The following is a 22,306-nucleotide window of genomic DNA, read 5'->3' as shown; positions in this document are numbered from 1 at the left end:
AACGGCAGGCTTAATAGAGAGTGGAGCTGGCATTTGCCAGTTCTTGATCATCAGCTATGTGATGTAACCCTATCAAACACACACACCTCCCTATCATATATGCATACGTGAAGTATATGCATAAGTTTGCATTTAGGCAGGACCAGTAAACCCTCCTTTGTGGAATCCTCCAAGTTACTAGAGAAAGCACCCACATTTCCTCTTAAGACTGAAATTATTGGCTGACATTCGGAACGAGAGAAATAGAGTGAAAAGAATCATTGTGTTCCTTCCAGGGGAAATGATGGCAGGAAAAGAGGGGAAAAAAATGGTGGCTGAAGATATACTTACCCTCCCGAACGGTTTGTTTTTAAACAGTAGTGCAGCTTCATGGTTGAAGATGGACATTAGAGAAGGTAGTCTATTAGCAGGATTGACCGGATTCCCACCCCTTCTTTGGGCATTATTAAAAAGAGTAATACAAAGAGAAGACAAACATACCAGCGATTAACCCAGAGAGGCTACCTGAGAGTGTGGCATTTAAATTCTGAGTTTAGGGTTCTGTGGGAGTTCTTCAGACAGGATCTAGCAGGTACCGGTATACTTTAGGTGTATCTCGGGGTTCATTCTCTAACTCTGAGCCATCCAGAAGAACTGATAAAAGAAAGATTAACAAACTGAGGCAGATTCCTAAAACTGTTCGCATTGTGTATGCTGTTTCTTAAATGAGTCTGGGACTCTCAGATAAATTTCTCAACCTAGTAGGCACTGCAGTAAAGCCCAGGGGCTAGACTAGATCATTCTTAAAGCTGGCTATGAGCTAGATCTTCAAACAGTACTTGTGAAAGACGTTTAATCCCACGTCCATATTGAGACCAATGCAGTTAACATCCCCAGGGAACAGAGACACAGCACCAAAATCTCTCCAGATTAATTAATCTGTGCAGGTTGAGGATGCCTTTATTAGCTACCAGTTGCCAGTATCCTACGGCACCCAGCTGTTTTCACTCCCGGGCCTCCCACCTACATCAGTAGCTTTCCATTTCTCATCAGTCAAAATCATGCTATTTCAAGCGTGGAGGGGAATTCCATCCAATGGAAGGAGGATGTGGTGCCCACTTATTTCTCTGTAAAGGTGTTAGCTGAGATGAAGGCACAGGTTCAGATATTCTATAACATCACAAAGGAGGCACTGTATTTAGCCCACATTCCTATGCTGACATTTGGGAGGAAGGATGCACACAAGCGTTCTTAAGCGTGTGATCATGCTGAACCATGAGTTCTTTATGGTTGGGAAAACATCACTATCTTTTGTAATATGTTTGGAATCTTTCAGGACTTTCATGCCCTTGACACACAGGTAGTACACCCCTTTCAGCTCTGACAACCAAATCTAGACAAAAGAACAACACAATGTCCCAGACATTGCTTTAAAAGGGAGAGGTAGAACGGCAAAAGCCGGCAAACAGTAATCTTGGAGGTTAATCCATTAGAGTCAAAACCACTGTCAAGAGAAGTAAAATTTCCAGTCTAGCCATCCTTGACAGCTACTTCCTCCTTAGAGGCTTTTCCTTCTCATCGTGACTGTCACTGGTTTTAAGGAATGCAACTGTCTGTAACTCAAGAGAAGTGAGGTGTCAAATTAGGGGCTGTTTAGAGTTCCAACTATGGCCTGGGAAGAAGACATTAAGGTGTGTGGAATTCCCATGAGCTTCAGGCTCTGGAATCTCACATAACCTCTTTTCTCGCTCCCCTTTGCTGCTCTCTTCTTAAATGGCAGGCTTGTGCATGGTTAAGACTAATCCAGCTTTAGTCCACTCCACGGTTAATCCCTTTTATAAAGGTGATTAAACTCAATCAGCGAATAATATACCACAAATAGGTGAATGGAATCTTGTGGTTAAAGTTTCTGTGACTATGGACTGTGTGAAGTCTGCCTTTATCGTGTGCTGATGGCCTCTGTCTTGGGACACTAACATTTTAAATGGAAAATCCAATGCAATCCTCAAAAATTATCTAGAACAGTTGCAATGTAATGCCACGTAGAAACGTGGATATGTGGGTTGCTCTTGAAAAAGATAACTAACTGGTCCAAATGCAGCTAAAAGCCTAAATAGAATCATGGTTTGAGAACCCATGATTTTATTATTAATTTAAAAATTACTACCTGGTTTTCGAGGTTGAGAACTTGGACTTGGGCGCTAAACCCTCTGATGCTCAAACACCTGGCAGCTGTTTGAGCACAGGCAGGGGACTGATCTTCTGGAACTGACGTTGTCCCCCTGAAAAGCATGTCTCTCCTATGGATGTTTCAGATATTGAATCCTTCCTGTTAGCTGAATAAACTCAAGTGAGCTTTATAGCAGTGTGAAAAAAATTAACTTATAACTTGGTTTTGAACATTAGAAAGCTTTTGGGGATTAAATAGATAAAAGTTACAGTTCCCAAGTAACCTGGTAGAATCTCTAAGCTTTTGGAAATATTTCCAACAGGAGAGACCAAAACAGGACCATTCCACATTATTCTTCTGTGTTAGCTATATCATTTCTTATATATGTCTTCCAACTTTATTCTTTGTAAGGAATACTGGTGAACTTGATGAACTTGAGACCCATGGGCTGCTTTACTCTCGTTTTCATGATGCTAGAGACACAGGGCAGCCCAAGAGTGTTTTTAGGGAAGAGTCTGGGGAGTTCATTCATCTCTGAATTTTGGTAAATAAATCCTTATAAATATGATTTTTGGCCTTCTAAATTTAACATGTCACCATTGTACATGCGGGAAATCATTATTTTTCATGATTAAATGTTTCTCATTGTATAAGTTTGTAGACTGTCACTTTTAAAAGCAATATATACGCGTCTCTTTGTCACATTGGCTTAGAGTCTCAACCTAAAGCCATACAATGACCAAGTACAGTATAGCAATATCTAAACAAATCCATCTCAATATGATTTTATCATTTCTCTAAAATTGTCCACATACTTAGTTGTAAGATCCTTAAACCTGATTTTAAGCTAATTTCTCTTAAGGCAATTTGGATTTTCTACCTATATACAGGCTGCCAATTTTCGGTTAAAAGCAATAGGTCTCACATAGAACAACATTCACAGAAAATGGACAAATCAGGTAAAACCCGAGTAAGATTCTGGACATTCTAGAAGTACTCTGGAGGGAATCTCAGTAACCAGATTCCCCAAGGCTGACATGTTTGGCCTTTTTCCTTCCTGTGCTTCTGCTGAGTCCCATTTTCATCCCCAGCAATGTGCAGCATTGGAATGCTACAGTTCTTTCCAGCATTTACCAGAGTTTTCATCACCGAATTGATGGTCATTGCACAGTCATCATTCTAACTAGAAGACCAAGAACAGCTTTGAAGTCGGGGTGAGGGATTTAGGCTATAACTGTCATGTGGTGTTTAGGCTATAGCTTCCTGTGATGGGCAAGTATATCACACAGTGGACTTGGACCTTAGCATAAGATCACACAGGGTGGATAGTAGACCACCAACATTGCTTACAGTGGGGTTCATTATTATTAATGCCTGTAAAGAAAAAAAAGGGTCTCTGTAAAAACAGCTGGGTGACTTTTTCCTCCTCTTTCCATTGTCTCTCTTTTTCCTTCTCTAAGAGAGAGGCAACTAGGCGGTACTTTAAGAACTTAGACTTTGGAGTCAAATTCCCTGGAAATTGAATTCGATTTACTAATTACCAGTTGTTTAAAACTGTAAGAGTATCACTATTTCTGTAACTGATGTTCACCTGTAAGGCATTGTGCTGGAGAGTTTTATAGCAAGCTAGAGTCATCTCAGAGGAGGGAGACTCAACTGAGAAAATGCCTTCATAGGATCAGACTCTGGCAAGCCTGTATGGCATTTCCTTAATTACTGATTGATGTGAGAAGACCCAACCCATTGAAGGTGCGGCAACCCCTGGGAGAGCCGTGGTCTCAGGTGTTAGAGGAGAGCAGGTTGAGCAAACCAGTAAGCAGCATTCATCCATGCCTCTGCATTACCTCCCACCTCCATGTTCCTATACAGTTTGAGTTCCCACGTTGGTCTCTTCAATGGACTGTGATTCAGGATACATAAGTTAAATAAACCCTTTCCTTCCTAAGTTGCTTTTGGTCACAGCATTTCACCACAGAAACAGCAACTTTAAGACAGACATGTCTTTTTAGGTTATGGTAGGGACAAGATTAGATTACATACAGAAGACTCAGCAATGGCTACCAAACAGTAGTAAGCAGTCAGTGAAAATAAAAGATGTGGAAACAACAGCAACAACAAATGGATTCATAGTATATATTAGGTGCTCATCTGGGCACTGGAGTAATCTTTGGCATGGAGGATGTTTGTATGTGTGGCCAGCACAGCCCCCACATGAGATCACAAGTTCAACCCTGCTAGACAGGGAATATTGCTCTGATGTCCAACTTTAGTTTTTCAGGAAAGAAATGTGATTGTTCTCAACTTGTGCTGGTTTTAGGAATCTACTTTCTTGGGCTATATAATTCCTTTGGTTGTTAGCAAAAGAGAGGAAGGAGTCCAACAGACCCCAGAAAGCACTTGCAAACATATTCCATTGATCAAATAGATCTTCTTGACCAACAATTGCAGACCATGTGACCTAAGAGACAAAAAAAAAAAAAAAAAAAAAAAAATTTTCCCATTTTCTGAGGCTGGAAATCTAAAATAAGACACAGGATTGTTTTCTCTCAAGGTCGTTGCCAGCTTCTCTCACATCTTGTCATGGATTTCTCTCTCAGTTTGCAGCTCTGGGTCATGCTCTTCTCCCTGTAGGAACATCATTTTTTATTGGATAAGGGACCTATCCTTATCACCTTAAGATCTTATTTCTAAACACAATTACATAATGGCTCAGGGCTTTAATAAATAAATTTTGGAGACTTATTTCAGGGTATAACAATGGTTTAGAAAAGACCATTTTTCTTGGCTTAAGACTCTTGGAAATGCAGTTAAGGTTAGACCTGTGTGCCTAATTCTAAATGCTTAGGTGAACACATACTGAGCACGATGGGACAGACCACAGAGACCCTTCTCAAACTATTTATTCTTTGGAAGTGACTTAAAGAGTAGGGCATAGTGGTGTACACCTTTAAACACAGCCTTGGGGAGGAAGAGGCAGGAGGATCTCTGTGAGTTCAAGGCCAGCCTTATCCATATAGTGAGTTCTAGGACAGCCTGAGCTATATAATAAAACCATACCTTGAAAACAAAGAAACAAACAAACGAAAAGAAAAAAGAAAGAAAATAAGAGACATATTCTATGGAATGCAGAACCCCTAATAAATATATCCCAAGTGTTGCTTCAGTTGCCCATTGCTTAAATATGTATTTGGTTAAGATAGTGATTAAAATGACATGTCTAGGGGTATTTGGTATACATTTTAATGTAACTAATTTGTAAAGTTTCAAACTTTTGCATGCATCAGCTTTTGGTACCATTAATGTTCTAATTCAAACCATACACCAGACTTTCTTACAAAAAGTCATTCAGCTGCTTCATAATCCTCTTTTAGACTTTTTTTTCTGTGAACATCTTCATTTGTGTTTTTGTTTGTCTGAAGAGAGAAAAAGTCTATATGCCTTCATTATATGGGCCCAAACGCCCTCTCTGCAGATCATTACCTATACTAGGAAGGTGTTTCCTCAAGAGAATACAATTTCTGTGAAGCAGTAAATAAAAAAGAAAGAAAAACCCACTAATTTAAACAGAAGTGCATGCTAAAAGAAACCAACGAGTGAGAGTTAAATTCCTGTACAAGTTCTTTCCTCCTTGCAAGTACTTCCCCCTTCAAACCGTAATTGATGGTGTCGCCTTGGAAACCATCCTACAAGACTCGCTGAGTTACTGGAAGCTGCGCAGTTTAAACTTAAATTGTCATAATGTACTGCTTCTTCCTATTATCATCTGCCCGTACTGCTAGTGATGAAACCTGCTTGGTTGTCTATGACAGCCGTGGCTGAGCTGAGAGAGGAGCCAGACAGTGTTGCGAGTGGGAAACAAGCTGAGGAAATATTTGTCCGCAGAGAGTGCTATACTGACTTGTAAGATTTTGGTCACTGGTTTCTTAGATAATTTCTCATAGTGCGGCATCGAAATGAGACAAAGTTAGCCTCATATTCCAGTGCTGTGGAATAATCCTGTTGTTCACTGTAAAAAAGTATTATACTCATTGCTTAATGAAGAGCTGACTGGCTGGTGGCTCAGCAGGATTTGGGGGAGCAGAGAGAATGCTGGGAAAAAGAAGGGCGGCATTTGAGGAGTCTTGAGCCAGATCAAGAGGAAGTTGGTTGCGTAGACAATGAGGTAACAAACCATGAGCCACAGAGTAGAGCTCAAGATAAGAAATATGGGTAATTTAAGTTGTAAGAGCTAGTTAGTAACAAGTCTAAGCTATCGGCTGAACATTCGTAATTAATATAAATCTCTGTGTGGCTGTTTGGGGGCAGTTGGAACTGACCGCCCAACAAAAAACTTCACCTTCAGCCTGGCACTGTTTCTGGGAAATTCTCTAATCTCTTGTCATGAGATTTGAAGACAATCTGAGCAAATAAAATATTCCTCCACATGAGACTCTAACACTATGATTGGCCAGTGCTTACAAACGGGTTTAAGAGAAACTTTGTTCTATTTATCAGCCTGCCCACCCTCATTCGTCTTATAATTAGAGTGTATAAAAGACATTGTCCTAGGGTCCTGGAAATGCAAACATGAAATAGGCTTTGCTCTCTCAAAGATTCACAATTCACCAAGAGAAATCAAAGCTGACTTTCTTACCAGCGGCAGGGTAATATGAGAGACGGGGCAAACTGAGCCCCGGAAGTCCCAGGTTCTATGTCTGCCTATCAAGTACACAAACAACGGAGCAAAGGCAAAACACTGGAGTACCATTAGGATGCAGAACTGGGAAGACATGAAGAAAACATTCGACTACCATCTCTCTGGAGATCTATGCTTACTCAACTAGTAAAGAAAACTTTACTTTTGCTACCTGGAGGCCAGTGTTTCTAGAAGCAAAGAGAATCAATTTTCTGGTTCTGTCTCAGAAAGAGATCTAAACCTACGGACTGGGACACCATTATAGTCAAAACCAAATTTCAGGAGGGCTTTGGCCCCAGGAACCTCTTCCCATCCGTGATGGATCTGAGATGGCCCAGGCCTCACACAGACACACTGTAGGGAGTCAAAGCTGTTGTGGGGTTTTAGGTGGCCCTGGCGATGCCAAGCTCAGGAGATGGCATTGTGACACCCTCCTCCCTGTTTTCTGGCTGCATGTTTTCTGTCCCATCTCCCATCACTGAGCTTTTGAAGGGTGCTGCAAACTTTCCCCTTAGGACTGAACATTAACTATTCCAAAATTTGGGCTTTTGCTCCTGATTTAATTTAGAATAGTAACTCGAAGCTATGAATGGAACTTGAGGTCTGTCTTGGGAACAGAACACTGTGTCTCTAAAATTGAAACGGACACTAAAAATTAATTAAAAGTAGCTTTTATTGGACTTTAAACAACACAGAATTAGGATTTGAACTGCTTGCAGTTCCATTTTAAGAACCATAAAAATAAAGCACATGTGATCTTGAAATGGCTCTCTGCTTCTGCCTGCAGTTATGATAAAATGCACGAAAGAGCTGAGGATAGGCTGGGATGCTGATGATAACTTAAGTCCTTCAGACATATACAACTTCATGTGCTAGTCATGTGTGCTTGGCACACAGAGATCAAAACATTTCTTACTGTGCCAAGAGATTGTTTTGGAATATTATAAGAAAAAAAAACCAATCAAGTATCTATGAACATCTATGATTACCTAGCTACTGTTCTTCCAAGCTCATAAAAGACTTCCCTTGTACAGTTAGTTTGCTCCTTTTATTCCTTATTCTGTTGCTTTCTGTATTATCTGAGTTCCCATCAACATTTTGAGAGAATGGCACGTACGACAATGACTTAGAATGCCTGTATCACCTACTCCAGAAATCAAAAAATGGGAAGGACAGCCTTATTTTCAAAACAGTCTCCCAGAGTTAACACCAACAAACTCACACCACCTTGCTACAGATTTTGGAAACAAAGTTCTATGTAAGCAGAAGGCAGGAAGAATGACACACAGTCCTGCCCCAGAAGGGAGAGCATGTGACTTCAAAGCCACCAGCAGAGCTTTTGCTTTATCTGGGATCAAGGATCCCGTGTGGATAAAAGGCAAAGGAAGTCGTTCACCTTGAACAAAAATATTTTCTTAAAATAGAGTCTTGCTATCGAAAGCTCCTTTAATTCCTTGGGTTTTGCCCTATGAAATCATTTTCCTTGAAGTTAAATCATTTCAAATCCCATAATAATAATTTGGGGCAGAGCAGGATTGCCATAGAAAACACGGAGTATGGTAGAGTTCTAAGTCTAGCATTAAGAATGTATGACCTGGTTAGGAAATCCATTCATGAAAGCGCTGTGGTTGGAACTGGTGGGGAGCCATCCTGCCAAGAGAACAGAGGGCACCCACAGGGACGGCTCTCCACAGCCCTGTGCTGTTGGAAATCTGCGACCAGCATCTACCCGGCTTACTTCACTGAAGCAGGCTTTTCATATGTGCAATTCTCATGTTTCTGTTTGTGTGTTTGTGTTTGGAAAGGAAATCAGAGGCTGTGGAGAAAAATATCACAGCTGTTCTGCACACCCATTTCTTAGAGGGGGAACCTTGGAATATAATAAAGAGTGGAAATATCCAGTCGTTGATCTGTGCGATTGCTCCAGACTTTCTTACTACACTGACCTTCTCTCTCTCTCTCTCTCTCTCTCTCTCTCTCTCTCTCTCTCTCTCTCTCTCTCTTTATACCTCAGTCTCAGTAGCTCTAACAGGAATTACTGTTTCTGTGAGAAGAAAAAAAAAGATTGAAAAATGTACATATATCTACAAATGTAAAACTTCAGAATTTGAAAATGTGATATTTTGTCACCCTATAGATTTGATATGATTTATTTTAAAACCTTCACTATTCTCTTGATAGTAGCTGACAGATCCATTCCTATTCCCATATGCTTTCTGCTATTCTAGAAGAAACAGTGCACACTTGCCTCAGAGAGGCGCCATGTGTTTCCCAAGTGTGGATCTGAAAACTCTCCATCTGCCCACGCTGGCGTCTTCCTGAATTGTATGTGACTGAAAGAAACGTAGTCAACATGTGAGACGCTTTGGCGAGATAAGAATGAGGATAAGGAGATTTGCTTCCATCCAGTTACTGAAAATCAAATCTGTTTCTGGAATTCCGTGTCCACCCTGCCGTCTAGGTGGTTCCCAGGCACCTGCTAGGACCCTCATCATCACCTCCCCGTGAATTCCTGTGTAACCCAGTCTTTGTGTTTGGCACACAGCTCTGTTCATACTGGCTGGTAGATGCTTTTCATTTGATTAGATTTCTGTTTTAAGGTCGACTCTGAAGATGGAGACAAATGACCCACGATGCAATTCACCTCAGTGATGTGTTACATGAGGTTACAGAGATTAGTTGGGGCAGCAGAGGCAATTCCCTAGTAAGAAGAGTGTTTGGTTTGTAGTCTCAGTGGGAAGAAGCGATCAGGACACAAAGGTGACACTGGCGAGGAGGGAAGGTAACCATGCCCGAGAACTCGCGGCAATAAGAACAAGTTTGGTACTGCAAAGTGCCTCAAATGTTATTAGTCCTTTGTGATATAAGTATTCAAATCTAGATTGTTGCGGTCATTGTATACATTTATTTACAACTTTTAAAGATCTACATTTATTTACTGGTTTATGTGTTCGTTGCCATGAAGGGGCTCGTGCAGTCATGAATAGGTCAGAGGCCCATGTGTGGGAGTTAGCTTTCTCCTTCTACCATGTTGGACCCAGGCGTTTATCTCAGGCTTGGCAGCAAGTGCCTTTATCCACTAAGCCATCTTGCCATTTTGCTGACTCCACTGTGCATATTCTCAAGAGAGTTAATACTCACTTATGATGAGAAAGCAGTCACTAAATTATGGGCTAGACACAATGCTACAAATCCCCCTGCCTATCATTTATTATCTTAATGAAACTTTACTTGAATTAATCCTCTAAGTAAACTTTCTTTTCTTAAAAATTCTTTTGAAAGTAGATAATTATAATGAACTTATATAGTTTCAAGTAGGTTACATTAACCACTAATCAAATAGCACTAACAGTTTCATACGAGATTCTAGAAAAAATTTTCATACATTTTGGCTCATGAATGAAATAACCTATCTCTATTCAAAAACAGGAATCCTTTTTTTAAAAAAAATATTTTTATTGAGCTCTACATTTTTCTGTGCTCCCTCCCTGCCTCCCCACCCCACCCCGCTTTAACCCTCTCCCAAGGTCCCCATGCTCCCAATTTACTCAGGAGATCTTGTCTTTTTCTACTTCCCACGTAGATTAGATCCATGTATGTCTCTCTTAGGGTCCTTATTGTTGTCTAGGTTTCCTGTGATTGTGATTTGTGGGCTGGTTTTCTTTGCTTTATAAAAACAACGATACACTTTATCATAGCACCAATTAGAAGCCAAACTCCCAAGGAACAAGAACCATCCCTGATTCTCTAAAGCATCATCACGGTATCCAAGTGACTCGCTTTTCCTATTAGGCATGCAAACAGTAACTTTTATTAGTACCGAATTTAAGCCACAGAGCTATCTCCTGCTATCTAAAGTGGCTCCTGTAATGGAAATATTTTTGTCTAAACGAGAAATGAGTTAAAGCACTGGCCTTTGGACTAAGAAAGTTTTGAAAAACATGGCTCTCTGGCCCTTTTGGAGAACTGGTGTTTCTTAGAGCCCCGTTTTAGGAAGAGACTGATTATTTTTAAGCAGGGATATGAGAAAAGGGTACCCTTACGAACCCAAAGATGCTTTGGAAGGGAGGCTACAGAGTGGTAAAAATACCAGCAAGAAAGCAATGCTATTGACAACAATGTTTTTCTTTCTTGCCAAAAGGACATGTTTACTTTTTAAAAGATTTTTTTAATGTTGTATTTAAAAAATAAATTTGAAACTCAAATTATTGCCCAACAATATTGAGTGTACTTGACACTCTGGCCGTTTTGGAGAAAACTCTGTTCAACGTTGCGTGATCCAAGTTCGTGTAAGGAAAAATCCTTGACAGCCTTCCACTTTGTCATGCCCGGGCCGAGGGCAGATGACTCACTGTATGAATTTGAGTGAAATCACTTAACCTTTTTCTCTTATTCAACCCATCTGGGAGGCTGAGTACAAGCGCTTGACTGTGGAACAGATGGTGTGCCAAAGCTAAATTTTCCCAGATTAAAAAAGAGGAAAAATGTGTTATAAGCTCTGAAAGAACCAAATATGGAAAAAGACCAAGGATTAAAAGGAAAAGAGCTATAAATTGGATCAGACCTTTTCCCCTGTTTAAAAAAAATAATGTAATGCTTAAAAAATAAGTTGTGTGAGATGATTTGGAGACAAAGTTACCAGAATGTTTCATGAGCTCCATATGTGCCAAGGTGGCCATGAAGGAAGGCATCAATGGCAAGGAGAAGTTGCATGCTGGCTCATTCACCAACATTTTTTGATTATTTATTTGATAACTCTAAAATTAAGTTCTCATAAAAACTATTTCTTACAAATTTCTATGGAACTATCTAAATTGCAGTTTAATAAAATGTAACACTAGCTGGCAAATTTTTAAAAATTCCCAACATGTTCTAGGATGATTATAATTTCTAACCTGTCCTTGAAAACATATGTATTCATTGCTTTAAGGAAAGAGACATTATTGCCCTTGCTAAGTTGGTATGATTTTAATCTTAGTGTGCATATAAAAATGTTCTAAGTTCAAATGTATTTATATCTCTCATATTTTATGGAAAGAGAAATGTCCCATGGTTATAGATAAAACAAGCCTTGAGATGAACAAAGTTGAACATTGTAGGAGAAGCCTGCATCCTTTTATTTCCCGACTGGTTTTGATAAACTTAGAGGGCATTAACTTAGCATTTTAAAGATGTAGTTTATGGATGAGGCTAGAATTGAAACCTGAGAAACTCGCATAATAGACTTCCAGATGCCATACATAAAAATCCATATGGGACTTTGGTCTAGGGACGGATTCCAGCGGCCTCACTCTGGCCGATACTAACTTCCTTTGGTTGATTTTCAAAATCATACCATGTATCAAAATAAAAGTATGTGCATTTTCCTCAAGTAATCATTCTATTATTGAACTTGGGTCATACTCCTGATTCTAGGAAGTCCAGATGAGGCTTCACTACAATAAGAAGCAACAAAAAGCAAGAAGCAAGCACTGCTCTTCTCAAGGAGAGTTTCCTGTATCTGTTACTCTAACTTCCTCCTGGGAAAACAATAAACAAAAACTGGCTGGAGTTATAGCTTTTCATGCCAGTAGCAATGGTGATGAATTTCCAGGTTAGCAGAGTCCTTCTCCAATGTGGTAAATACATTCTTAGGACTGCACCTTAGTCACTGTGCTACTGATACCAAGAGACACCATGACCAAGGGATCTCTTACAAAACAAAGCATTTGACTGGGGGCTTGCTCACAGCTTCCGAGGGTAAGTCATGATCAGTATAGCAGGGAACATAGCGGCAAGCAAGGCCCTGGGACAGTAACTGGGAACTACATCCTAATGAGAGGGCAGAGAAAGCAAGCCTGGGTCTAGCACGTGTTTTTGGAATCCCCCAAACCCACACCCAGTGACACACTTCCTCCAACAAGGCCACACCTCCTAATCCTTGTAATCCATTCAAAGAGTTCCACTCCCTGGTGACAAAGGGTTCAAATGTATGAGCTTATGGGGGCCATTCTTATTCAAACCACCACAGAATGTTTATGTAAATAAGTCTGATAGAAACGATTTAAATGTCCGGAGATTTCCGAACTAGTGTTTTGTGTATACACACCCATAAATACTCATAAATTATGTGTTCAGATCACATTTTCACTGCTCATTAATTTCACTAAAAACAAAGGCTAAATTATTGCTATGCCAAATTAAGCTGCCTAAAGTAAATTTTTGATTAGGAGACATGGAGCGTATCTATTAATTTCAAAGACACCCTTATCAGACAGGCCTGAACACAGAACTCCTATGAATTTTACTCATTCCCTGGCAGTGTGAGAATTTCTCCGAGTAGGGCTTCAGGTAAAGAATCAAATTAAAATCTTTCAGCAGGATTCTGAAGGCAAATCTAGAATGCTCAGGACCCTCTTGCTCACTATGGTGTGTCAAATCTGCATAGATCCATGGCTGTGAAGTGTGGCCACAGAGACGTTGATTCTCTTAGATGGTGCGTTTGAGCATTTCCTTCACGACTGTCAGAATACTGTGCCTTCTTACGGTCCTTTGATTTTCATCCTAAAACATATTCCTTAGTAATTCATGCTGAATGTTCTCCTTTTTTTTTTTTTTTTTCTTGAACTAAGCCTAGGGATGGCATGATACATGGCTTCCATGTGGGTTGGGAGCCATTTCCAACCCCATCACCATATGGTCCCTGACCGACAGTAGGTCAGTAGTCAGCCTTGCTTAAGAACAGTGCATGACCACACACACACATATTCATAGCCCATAATGCAATCTGAATAAAATAACCACCATATAAACACAACCAACATTTTACTCTGTTCATAAATCTAGTAAAAGCATTCTTTTTGTGGTGATAATGATTAACATCAAAAAACTACTAGAATCTTATAGAATTGGTCATATTTCCTTTCTATTCTGTACAAAAGAGCTGAAACCAGAAATGGGTATAGTGTGCACATATACTTCAAGCTTCACCTATTTCACAGTCTCAGAAAATGTTTTGTGTCTTAGTGATTTTAAGTCTCCAGATAGGTGATACATTGGGAAGGAAAATGAGACATTTCTGTTTGAATAAGAATTTTCTAGCTTATTGTCAAAGCTCAAATATGGTACAGTGTCACTTGAAACACATTTTAGAATAGACAGCTAAATGTAACCATGGCTGGTGGTTCAATTAGAGAAGAAAATATGAACTTTTTGTAGCTATCAGGATAATTTTAGGGAGTATGAAAAAGGATAAAGAAAATAATAATTTTTAAAATTTATCTTCCATTTTCTTAACATTGTGATAGTAGTTTTTACATCATTATCTCATTTGATCTTTCAACCCATCTTTGGGTATATTCTTTACTTAATTTTCTGGGTTTATTTTGGTCAGCACATTAAGCAATGGACTTCATGATGTCATTTCTTATGCATAGGTTGCTGCACCGTGCCGTTTGTTCCTACCACCACTACCACATGCTCCCTGCTCTCCTCTGGCTGTCCCCTTCCCACCAAGATAAGACCCTCTTCTGCTTATTCAGCAAACGGGTCCCATTGCCATCTTTTCCCATGTCTCCTCGGATGTGTTCCTTTCTCCTCACTGTGTCCTTTTTCCTTTCATAACCTACACAGAGAGAGAAGTACATACATAGCATGCATACACACATACATTGGGGTAGGAGGTCCTTTTGTATTGTGTTCCTTTAATTGGTTAAATAAAGAAACTGCCTTGGCCTTTTGATAGGAGAGTACTTAGACAGGCAGGAAGACAGAACTGAATGCTGGGAAGAGAAAGGCAGACAGAGAGAGCCACCATGGAGCCAGCTACCAGGTCAGAAACGCTGAATCTCTCCCATTAATTCACGACCTCGTGGTGAATACAGATTATTAGAAATGGGTTAAATTAAAATGTAAAAGTTAGCCAATAAAAGGCTAGAAATAATGGCCCAGGCAATGTTTCAATTAATACAATTTCTGTGTGATTATTTTGGGTGTAAGCTAGCTGGGTGGGACAAACAAAAAAACCTGCTCCACACAATACATACCTAATTTTAAATCTGAGTTCTCCCAAGTATGTTTTGTTTTGCTCATCCTATGATTTCTAATTCCATCCGTAAAAAAACTGATGATTTTACTATTCAGTTTTTTAATGACTGCACAAAGGTTCCTTGCGTATCTGTGCCACATTTTCTTTGTCTATTCATCTGTGGATGGGCATCAAGGCTGGTTCCATTTCCTGCTATTGTAAGCAAGGAAGCAACAAACAGGAATGGGCAAGGATCTCTGTGGCATGCTGACTCAGAGTCTTTAGGGTGTAAATCCAAGATACTAGAATGGGGCCATGTGGTAATTCTATTGTTGTGCTTTTTGAGAAGCCTCAGCACTGATTTCCATAGTGGCTGCATGAGTTTGCATTCCTCCCAGGAGGAAATAAGAGCCCCTCTCTCCCCACATACCTGTCTGCATCTGTAATCACTTCTCTTGGTTACATCATCCTGATGAGGTGACACAGAATCTTAAAGCAGTTTGAGTTTGCATTTCCTGATGGCTAAGGAAGTTAAACATGGAAGTATTTACTGGCCATATTGTTTCTTCTTTGGAGAAGTATGTATTCAATTCATTAGCCCATTTATTGATGGATGTGGGATTTTTGATGTTTAACTTTTGCAGTTCTTTATATATTTTAGATATTAGTTCCCCATCTGATGTATAATTGAAAAAGATTTCCCCCATCCTGTAGGTGGTCTCTTCCTGGTGATTATTTCCTTTGCTGTACAGAAGCTTTTGAATTTTACATAATGCCATCTGTCAACAGGTAGATAATTTAATTAATTAATTAACTTGGTTTTTCAAGACAGGGGTTTTCTGTATAGACCTGGCTGTCCCGGGATTCACTCTGTAAACCAGGCTGGCCTCAAAATCAGAGATATATAAGTTTCTGCCTCCTACATGTTGGGATTAAAGACACACATCACCACAGCCTAGTAATAGGTAGATACTTTTAAAATGAGGAAACTGGAGCACAAAAAGTTTAAATTAATGTATAAAAACTCAAGTCTTTGTAAGTGGGATGCAAAGTCCATGATTTTTCTACTGTCTTGTGTCTTCCACCAGTAAAAGAGTGGAAACCAAAGCCAAAGCTGTACACTCACTAATAGTTTTAAAGTTCTTAAGGACAATTTTCTATTTCTTAAATCTCTAAAGGCTCCCATAGTCCTCCTCTATTTCTTAAGATTTCTTCTCAGAGAGAGCTGCAATTCTAAGGGATGGTGCTTAGAGCTAAGAAATGTTTCTATAACCTTTTACAATTAGAACGATTTGTCTGTGTTTCTAACCAACTTAACTGCAGGGCTCAATGCAATGTTAGAAATAACTGAAATGTTCATCAGATGGCTTTTCAGAAGAAAGAAGAAACAAGACATTTAGAGGGGTACAGTAAACTAAAGACTAAAGGTTAAAACTTCCAACTTTCATGCACTAGTCTAGTTTAAATTTCCATAGTAGGAAAATTCATTTCATTAGACCGCATTTTCCAGTGGTGTCTGATTAAGTATTTTTGGTTTTCATTTTAAATAACACCATGCTTTTAGATCGGTGTGACCACCTCTATGCCATATCCTCTAATTCAAGCATGAAGAATTCTTTAGAACTTTCCCACCCCGCCAGGTTCTTTATCATCCTATCAGTGAGAATCGGGTCACAAGGAAGACAGTAAACTACAACCAACCTTCTTTCTGCTCCCCCCGAACATGGCTACAAAGGGTTTCAAGTCTGTTACAGATATACAGGGTTTTGTGGTTGTTAGGAGCTTAAATTTCCCTGACTCTGTGCTCACTTTTATAAAGGTAGAGGACAAAGGTCTGATCTACTGTCCCCTCATCATTAAAGCATCGTGCTTATTTGTGGCATAAGAACTGGGTTCACTTTAGAGGAGCGTTGATATGGAGCTCCAAAAATACCACTGACAATCCATCTGTTTTCACTACATATCTATGAGAATAGCTTTGCAGAGTACTGGCAGTCCCAGAGCCAGCAAGGACGTAGGAAAAAATGTATTCCTCATAAATTATTGCTCCCAGTGTAAAACGGAACAGCCATCCCAGAAGTTTGGCTGTGTCCAAGAAAAATCAAATATGCATTGAAAACCCGTGACCCAGCGATCACACTTCTGGATTTTTATGCCATGTATAAAAATTTATGTTCAACCAAAAGCTTAAAGATAATGTTCATAATGGTTTAGTCAGAGACCCAAACTGAAATAGTTTATTCCCAAATGCTCTTCATGAGAGAAGGATAAACGAGCACACCTTCGTAATCCTTACCATAAAATGCTATTCGATGGTAAAGGAGAGCAAACTGCTCATACGCATGAGTGGACCTCGGGTTTTTGAAATAGAAGAGCAAATCCAAATCAAAATGTTTTCCATCATATTTTTCTTGAACTGATAAATATAAGCAATGGAGGAAAGATGAGTGGCCCCTAGACTTTGAAGAAGGAAGGCAGGAGCTACCAGAGTCCCATGATGGCACTTCTTCATTTTGACAGAATAGTTCTGCCTGTGTGCTAAATGCTTTGTATAAAGCTATCAATGGAGAGCAGGTTTATCAGAGCAGCTCCTAACTGGAATGAAGTGAAATTCTAAGCCATTAGAATTATTACCCCATTACTATCACCGAGTATCTCTGATGGAGCACCACCATATCCACCGAAATTACTATGACTGCCCTAAATGGATTTTAAATACTCCTTTATAACACTAAGTGAAATATATTTCAAAGTTATCTAGAAAGCTCTACAAGGTTGGTGCTTCCCATTCAGCCATAGGATCCAGGCCAGTCTTATGGCTACTAGATACCAGAAGCCTTTGTAAGGTCAAAATGCCTTTATATGTATACCCCATAAGCTAAATCACTGAAATATCAACTTCTCCATTGTTGTTTCTAAATGTACCCTAGACTTTACCACAAATCCAGTATCAGTCTAAAGTAGGTGATAATACTGACCTTCTTATACTAAATTATCTTACTTTGAAAGTATTGCATATTTTGTGTCTGATAACTTATAAATATCAAGGAAGCATTGTATCTATCACATCTCTAGGAAGGAAACCCCATGCTATGTAGAGTAAACGTATCACCTTGATTAATTTTGTTGCACCCAGTAAAATCAAGTTTGTTTTCACATTCTTTGAAGAAGATGTGCCGCAAAGCTACCGCGACTCTCGTGAGTGTAGCAATCAAAACACAGTTGGTATGTGATCTAATAAGAGGAATAATGACTTCAGAAATCATTTCAAAGCTATGTAAGTAGCAGTATGTCCTTACAAATCCCCTCCAATTCTTAGTTTCCTTGTTTGTGAAACGGCATTACTGATTTTATATGTATGTATGTATGTATGTATGTATGTATGTATGTATGTATGTGTGTGTATGTATATATGTATGTATAGGTATGTATATATACATATTTATACATACACACTATATATAATTGCCAGTATTTAAATGAAATGCATATACATGCCATTGTTTTTGGAATGTAGTGCTTCAGCCTTTGTTAGATACAAAGAGCAAAAGTCAGCAACAGGTTTCCAGAGTCTTTTAAAAAAACACTTCCATATTTTTGAGATCCCTCAAGGAGCTAAAGGGATGATGTGTTAGAAGCAGGTGAAGGTGGAAAGTGAGGGACAGATTAGGATGATGTTTGTCATTGGAGGAAGTCCTAAAGCTAAAGGCACAGAAAACATGACAATTAGTTCTGATATGTATAGGGCAGTTGGACGGCATCTCTGAGGAAGAGTCATCATCTGAGGCCGGATGAGGTAAGTGCAGGCATATTACAGGTCACTGGTGACCGTGGAGATGAAGGACTGTCAGTGGGAAGGATAACAGGTGACAACATCTCAGATAGACTGGCTCTCTGATGCTAAGGAAGGACATCTATCCGAAGGCTTGGACAAATGCAGACATAGTAGTTCTATTGCAGAAATCTAGGAGAGCAATTGCTTTTGAAAGATTAGGTACATTTAAAAATACACATAATCTAAATTTTAAAATATGGAAATGACTTTAACAGTTATTTTTCCAAAGAAGATGTACAAAGGGCCAACTGCTATTAGAAATGGCCTGGCACCACTCTCTGACAGGGAAGTGTACATAATTTATAGGAGATAATACATCACTCACCTTAAGATGACTGTTATTATCAAGTCGGCAATTAACGAACATCTGTCACAGTAGGGGGAAAAAAAGGGGACTCTGTGTATAATGATGGCAGAAAGGTAAATTGGTATGGCCATTGAGAAAACCAGTATGAAAATTTCTCAAAAAATTAAAAAGAAAAATTCTATGTGATCCTCTATCTATTCCTGAAATATATCTGAAAGAAATAAGAGTCCATATCTCTGCTAAGGAGACAGCTCCGTAAGTAAGATGCCTGGCATGTAACCACGAAGACTTGAGTTTGGTCCCCCAGCAGCCATTAAAAACTGAGCACAGCAGCTGGTATTTGTTCCTCCAGTTCTGGACAGTAGAGATAGGCAGAACTTGGGGCTCACCGGCCTGGAGGCTAGTCAAACTGTACTTCAGATTCAGTGAGAGATACTGTCTCAAAAGATAAGTTGGGAAAGATTAAGGAAAGACATCCCAACATTAGTCACAAACCCACATAGGTGAGCACACCCATGCACACTTGCTAGCAAACACCACACACATATTCATTCACATATGCAAATAACTTTTAAAGATTAACATCTCAAAGAAACCTCTTCCAGGCCCAGTCAAGGAAAACTGCAAATTAGAAACTGAGAACTTATGTTAGATGTAGGAACCTAAAAATGTGAGCCTGCCCCACCTTGTCTGAAGGTCAGAGAGCTTGAGCTTAGTTTTGCTCTTTCAAAGTTGTTAACAACAGGTGTGGCTACAAAACAAGATATCCTAGGGTGTGGTTACTTGGTGTTTTGGACATTAAGAGGGTCTGTAGAGGTAGATCTGCTCCACCCTGACCAAGGGTTTGGGAATTCCCGCAAACTTCTGCTCCTTCCTTTGAAATAGAAGGCTTGACTTAGGGAGCGGCTGCCTGCAGAATACTTAGTCTAGGTTGGGTTCACTGCCTCAGACATTAAATACTTTTACTCAGGAATTAATGGGTTGATGTCTCAAGCATTTCAACAAGCAATTGTTCTGCTTGTCTTTTGTATCACGTTAGAGCAGTCTTTTGTCTTCTTTCCCCCCTTTTGTATTGGGGTATAAAAGTGTATAAAAATAAACATGGGTGAGCTCAGTATGCAGGAGGCACTGAGTTACAATCCCAGTACTATGTTTCTGTGTTTCTTTATTAGCTCTTTTCCTCCTACCTAACATTTCTAATCCGTATGCCCCCTACCTGAAACGTACAAACCCACTCTGGCTAGGATCATGGCGAAAGTCACCCCCCCAAAGGTGGCTCCTGATACAATGGCCTCCAAAACATCTGGTCCGATGTGCTTAGTAGAAGCATGCCAGTCTCGATGACATTGTAGCCACCGATGACTCCATAGAAGAAGTGGAAAGGGGTTCCCGATTCTGTGTTCCCGAGTTATGCCATCATGTTGCACTCTGAAAAGGGAAAAAAGATGGTGGTGACGACTAGTGATTCCTAGTTTCTCAGTGGACCTACTGCACAAACTTCCAGCCCTTCGTGTGTCTCGTTGGCTTTGGAGACAGTCCAAGCAAACTGACTAAATATTTGATAGTTTATCCGTACTATAGCTTGGGACATAGAATTCATTTTGCCAGTATGGTATTCAATCTGCTGTTGAAATAAATGAGCTGGGAACTAAGACCTCAATTTTCACCTCTGCGGGGTGGGGGTGGGGAGTAGGGGGAACTTCTTACAAAGATTGACTGAAGCCCCTCTTCAAAAGTGAGGCGAGATAGCCTAAAGGTTTTTTCTGCTTCTCAGAGACTGGAACAATTCAAACTTCTCTCTAAATCTTAATGACAGTAATGCAGATGGACATTAGGAGAAAAAAAGACTCATAGTTCATCTGTCACAAAAACCTTTTTGGTGTCTTTTGATTAGAACAGATAAAAAAAATTATGATTTGACAAATTGAATGTTTATTGTCAATTTCTATGCTAGAATTATGATATTGACCTGTTAATGCTTGCAACTGTTTTAGTTCATTATAAAAAAAAGCTACTGATAAAAAAAAATTAGAACTTGTCTGAGAGAATTTTGGCACGATCAACGAATCCTTAGATTTGATATATTTAAAAGGACAAATCTGTATTTTAATTGTAACTAAGAATTGTTAGAAATTCCTAGACCATTTTAAAGAGGCAATCTCACCTGTGATGATTCTCCACTCCTTTGTTAGGAAATATTACAACCACAGGAGCTTGTATATCACAAAGCACTATTTGCTTGCGTATGATTATCTAATTGTTAGTAAACTCTTTTGACAAAAAGTTGACTCAAAGGTGCACAGGGTCTACAGATGCATTCTCGCTCAACCCTTTATTTCTCCTTTTATTCACAGAGGCTGGTAGCCAGAGATGGCTAAGATCTTTTTCCCCTAGGCAACCAAGACAGGATGTTCATGACAAAATATATGTACCAATGATATGTAAGTCTAAAGAATGAAAAAACATCCCCCAAGACAGGCATGGTCATCTGTCCTGTAGCAGAATCTCAGGCTTTATTAAATAAGAAGGGAGGAATATGTGGAGACCCAAAAATGTGAGCCTATTCCACCTTTCCTCTCAAAGTTGTTAACAACAGGTGCGGCTACAAAACAAGATATCCTTGCCGGGCGGTGGTGGCACAAGCCTTTAATCCCAGCACTCGGGAGGCAGAGGCAGGCGGATCTCTGTGAGTTCGAGGCCAGCCTGGTCTACAAGAGCTAGTTCCAGGACAGGAACCAAAACAGCTACTGAGAAACCCTGTCTCGAAAGAAAAAGAAAAAAATAAAAACAAGATATCCTGACCTGTGGTTTCTTGGTACTTGGGATGTTAAGATGGTCCATAGAGGTAGATCTGCTACACCCTGACCAAAGGTCAGAGAATTCAAGTATACTTCTGGTCCTGCTTTTGAGGTAGGATATTTGACCTAGGGAGTGGTTGCCTTCAGGAGACTTGGTCTAGGGTGGCTTCACTGCCCCACATATTCAAATGCTTTCCTCAGGAGTTAACGGCTTGATGCCTCAAATGTTGAAGCAAGTAACTGTTCTGGTTATCCTTTGTGTCATGTTAGAGCAGTCTTTTGCCTTCTTCCCCCTTCCCACTTTTATTGGGGTTTAAAATTGCATGAAAAGTTAGATGTGGGCAAACTCAGAGCTCAGAACTGAATCTCAGCATTCAGGACCTGCTGAGTTGCTCTCCCAGTACTATCCTATGTCTCTGTGTTATCTTGGTTTTTGTTTTTAATCTCTATTCCTCCTACCTAATGTTTATAATCCTCATGCCCCTACCCTGGAACATATGATGCTGCCACGGCAAGGATTGCAGCAGTAGTCACCCC

The sequence above is a fragment of the Alexandromys fortis genome, unplaced genomic scaffold (assembly GCF_014885135.2).
Source record: "Alexandromys fortis isolate MF-2015 unplaced genomic scaffold, M_Fortis_MF-2015_v1.1 scaffold_43, whole genome shotgun sequence".
Taxonomy (NCBI): Eukaryota; Metazoa; Chordata; class Mammalia; order Rodentia; family Cricetidae; genus Alexandromys; species Alexandromys fortis.
Note: the sequence above shows the minus strand (reverse complement) of the source record.